Genomic DNA, 5,139 nt, shown 5'->3' with positions numbered 1-5,139 from the left:
CGGCTTAACAGCAGTTTCCTCCTGGTGCAGCTCGCGGCACGCCCGGGCAGACGCGGGGGACAGCTCAGAGCAGGGGCACAAAGGAGCATTCCACAGCATGGAATCACAGGATCAGTTAGGTTGGCAAAGACCTCTGAGATCATCGAGTCCAGCTTGTGACCGGATATCACCTTGTCAACCAGACCACGGCACTGAGTGCAGGGAGCCCTTCTGTGTCACACCCCACAATGGTTTAGAAATAAACTATGAGAAGACATTAATAAGAAACCCTGTTAGCCTTGCTCATTCCACATAAACCAGATGGTACGGGTTGTTGGCTGGTACTGTCTGTTTGCTTTTGATATCAGCAATTAAGACACACCTCTAAATAGGTCAGGACAATTTTTTTCTTGGATGGTTCTCAGATAAAGTATCTTGTTAGGGGCACCAGCACCTGAATAGTACTTTTAGTTAGATGCATATGTGAGAATCCCCAAGCTAAAAATTAAGGTGCTCAGAATAACAGTAATGTAGGCAGTATTCCTATTCTATTGTATTCCTATCAGCTGCCTCAGGCTTTGCAGTTATAGCACTGGCAAAAGGGAAGAAAAATCAAAACAAGTAGAAACTATTGACGCAGGGTAGATTTTCAAAAAGGCAGCATAATTGAGCAGAGCCATGATTAGAAATGAACAGTGAAAGTACTTGATTTTTAACAGGATTTTAATTTATTACCAGGAAGGGTGCCATGCAACAAAATTCTTCTGTATTTATTAATGAGTTTGAGAATTTGCAGACAATTGATTCACATTCTAAATGAAGGTCACAGATAAAACAGTCTGACCTCTTGCACCTTCAACTGAGGTCTTTGAAGTTATAATCACATGGGTTTTAAATCATGTGTATAAAATGCAGTAAGCACTGAGAATCAGATTGCTGATCCTTTTTTCCAAACCTTAGGATATCATTAAAACCACATGTACTCCCAGATCTGCTCCTCAGAGATAGATATAGATTATAGATATAGATGTATGTGTGTAGGATGTTGCATAATTTACAGTTTCTCCAGCTGACCTTTCAGGCATTTGCAACAATGAACAGATTTATCCTGGAACACGGGCACTATGTGTAGCCTTTTGCAGTTGTTTATGACTTTCCCTGACCTGCATTAGTGGTCACAGGAAATCAACTCTGGTGTAGAGATTTCTATGTGCTGTTGAATATATATAATGACTGGTTTTTTTCCCCTATTCAGGTTGATACACAAGACTACTTACTCAAAGGCATTAATTTCTGGCAGAAGTAATCTTATTGCTACACATTTTTCTTACTATACTTCCTGTCTTTTCTTCATATAAAGAAAATTTGCTTCTTGGGTTTTAATATATTTGCTTCCAGTTTCTCTCAGCAGCCTTCGTTCTTGAAGTCACCTTATCAAAAGACATTACCTTTTTGTTCACTGACTTTTCAAAAGTCTACTTTTTTCCTTATTCCAGGTCTCCTGTGCTTTTTCCTTGCAACAAGATAACTCTGTGTGTCATTACCACTTTCAAACAAACTGCCTTCCTTTTCTGGATTTTCAACCAGTTCCTCCTTGTTTAAAAACAGAAGTAGCATCTTGGCTTCCTCTAGTCACTTCCTTTATTTCCCGAGACAGAAGTTGATTTTCAGTGTGCTCAACAAGCTCTTTGGGCTGGTGGGGGCCTGCCAGTAAAATGTAGTGCTCTGAAAGAGTGAGCTGAGCTGAACTCCTCTGAACTGAGCAGCTGTACTGCGATCTCTTACTCGCATTCCTTCTGGTCCTGGCTGGCCTGACCAGCTGCACGCCACCCTCACCAGCAGGGGAAGAACATTTGTGCTCCAAAATGACTTTTGACTCTTTCTTGTCAGTGACTTGTGCAGCACCCCTGAGCTGCCTTTTCAGATGGACAACTGTTTATCAGATCCCTAGACTGAAGAGTTTGCAGGGAATTTTCCTTAGAAATAGTGGGTTTTTGCATAACCAGTGATTTCCTGGAAGGGCACTGACTTCCAACCGAAGACAATTTCATTGTAAATGCCTGGTTTTAGCCGAGTTTATTGACAGGCTAAACTTTTTATCTAGGGCTTCCACTCCACTTTTCAGGCCCTTAAATTCCTCTCCAAAGTGAACATTTGAAAGCTTCAGTCCTTCCTGCATCTCATCCCTGTTAGTGAATGTCTTTGCAAACCCTTGTAAATATTTTGGTCTCTGATAGTGCCTGATCAGTCTCTGGTCAACCCTCTGCCTGATTTGTCTGGTCTGGATAAACCCCCAAATACTGTCCAGAATTCCTGTGGTTGTCTTTACTTTCTGAAAATTCTCAGTCTCACAGAAGTTCACAAAAAGTCAGCAGAGTTGAACAAGAATGCCAGGCCTGTAAGAGCTATTTCACAGCTCATTCCAATGCTGTGGCCAAGGTTGGTGAAGGCATTCATTCTGTTGCCTCTGATGTAATCCAGAAGCTGTATTTCTCTGTCACAGAAATCCAGATGTCTGTCTCTCCAGGGAAAGTTCTGCCTCTTCTTGCAGACAAAGCACCATCCCACTGCCCATCCATGAGGGCACACTGCTACCACACACTGCTTTGTACCCTCTGCAAGAAGGGCAAAGCTCAGCTTCACTTAGTTCTGACCTGTTACTACATTGATGCTTTACTATTTCACTTACTTCACTAGACTGAAGATTTTCATTGCCTCTTCCATTTAGTCTCAGTTAAGACCCATCAGCTGCAAACAATTCTGTGGTTACCTTTAGAATAAAGAGTAGCTTGGTGGCTGCCAGCAATAATCTCCAGAGTGGCAATGTTATCAGTTAACAGTTACACACTGCAGTGTGTGGCTTTTTGCACCTGAGATAATATTTCATCTCCTTTTCATCTTTTTGAATTCTCAGAATGCCCCCATGTCATTGCCTGGGGTATGTCACCCACAGGTCCTCACGTCTTCTTCAGGGAGTCAGCCCTGTTACTTACAAAGCTGAAAAGTACCATACAATCCTTAATTTGTGTTAATTGTACAAACTTTTAAACTTTCAGAACATAAGCATAAGTCAACCACATTTATCAGTGAGAGTAGCACATAGTTTTCCTACTGATACTGCATTTGCATGTTTAGACAGACCATTTGCATGCACAGCATGGTATAGTAGGACTCAATCTGCTGTTTGTTTTAAATCCTTAATGAGTCACACCTTCTGGGCTGCTGTATTTCATTCACAACCAGTAAAAGCAGTAGGAATGCCAGTCTGTATTTCAGCTTATGAGTGCCCTCATGCTCAGTTGCAGAGAAACCTTGCGGTTGCTTTCTCTCAAACTGTAGTATATTCTTTAATGTCAGTTGGGGTGGCTTTATTCCCAAAAATATTCTGAAAGAAGTGGGTAGTTCCCAGTTCATTAAAGACTTTGAAGATGCATTTGAGACAGTATGTTACCAAGATCATTGAATCGTTTTTTCATACTTGCATTTGATTTTTGCATTGCTTGTGTTGGAACACCATAATCAAAGGTGATCATTTGTTTTTAAGTGTGTTTGAATGGTAATAAGGTCTTTGCAGAAGGTATGTCAAACTATTTTAAACCTAGAATTTTTACTGTACTTTCAGTAACACAGTGATTTTCTTTTGCTTACTTTTTACAGAATCACATAGGTTTTTTTTCCCTGAACTGCTATAAATTCAAGTGTATTTGTTTTGGTTTCTTATTTTTCTCTGGGTATCTTACCTGAGGTCTAAAGGAGGACCTTGGCTGGCTGTCAGTTGTCCACAAAGCTGCCCTCTCACTCCCCATTCTCAAAAGGACAAGGGGAAAAAATTAGGCAAAAAAGCTTATGGGTTGAGATAAAGACAGGGGCAAGATTCACCAATTACTGTCACGGGCAAAACAGGCTTGACTTAAGGAAATTAGTTTATTTTATTGCCAATTAAAAATAAAGTAGAAGAGTGAGAAGCAAAGACAAAAGTAAAAAGACCTCTTTGCCCCCACCTTTCTTCCTAGGCTCAACTTCGCTCCTTCGTTTCCACCTTGTCCACCTTTTTTCCCCGAGCGGTGCAGGAGAATGGGGAATGGTGGTTTCAGTTAGTCCATAATGCTTTGTCTCTGCCACTTCTTCCTCCTCATGCTCTTTCTGTGCTCTAGTGTGGGTTCTCCACAGGGTCTCAGATCCTGCCAGAAAACCTGCCCCCGTGTGGGCTCCACTCCACTCCAGGCTATCATTCTTGGCCTGCTCCAGCAAGGGCTTTCCACGACTTGCAGCTTCCCCCAGGGCACATCCACCTGCTCCCATGTGAGGTTCCCCACGGGCTGCAGGTGGATCTCTGCTCCACCGTGGAGCTCCATGGGCTTTGGTGGCACAGCTGCTTCACTGTGGGCTGCACCACCAGCTGCAGGGGAATCTCAGCTCTGGCACCTGGAGCACCTCCTCCCCTCCTTCCTCATCAACCTGGGTGTCTGCAGGGCTGTTTCTTTCAGGTTTTTCTCATTCCTCTCTCACAGCTGCTGCCCAGCATTTTTTACCCTTTGTTAAATACATTACCACACCACCAGCATCATTGACAAGGCTTAACTTTGTCCTTGGGTGGGTCCATTTTGGAGTCACTGGCTCTGTCTCTGTCCAGCATGGGGGCAACCCCTGGTCTCTTGTCACAGGGATGCCCCTGAAACTCCCCACTACCAAAACCTGACCACATAAACCAAATAAAAACAGTGAGATTCTGTTCCAAATATTTTGTAGGAGCTGAGGTCCCCAATGACGTATTAAATACCCCTAAATCCCATAAAATCCAATATAATCTCTTCAAAGGAGACATCCTTCTTTCTAAAATGTTTGGAAGGTTACTGTTGGGTGGTACAATAGTTTTATGTTTTAAATCATTGTAATAACAAATAGATAAATTAGTATGTATGATATCGAGGCTTACATTGTGAAATCCTGATTTTCCTTAGAGAATCCAGTCAGCTCTATGACACAACAGGATATGACATTTGATAGTGGGGATAATAAAGCCACCAGATAATAGTGAATACACCCCACCTTGCAATGACTAGAATTTAAATAGTCATAAGTTATTGATTAACCCAGGGTTGGGTAGGATTTAGCTGCTGTAGTAAAAGTTGACTATTCCATCTGCATGCTTGTTTTACT

This window comes from Pipra filicauda, unplaced genomic scaffold (assembly GCF_003945595.2).
Source record: "Pipra filicauda isolate LSUMZ 115617 unplaced genomic scaffold, ASM394559v2 scaffold25_size4600443_pilon, whole genome shotgun sequence".
Classification (NCBI taxonomy): domain Eukaryota; kingdom Metazoa; phylum Chordata; class Aves; order Passeriformes; family Pipridae; genus Pipra; species Pipra filicauda.
Note: the sequence above shows the minus strand (reverse complement) of the source record.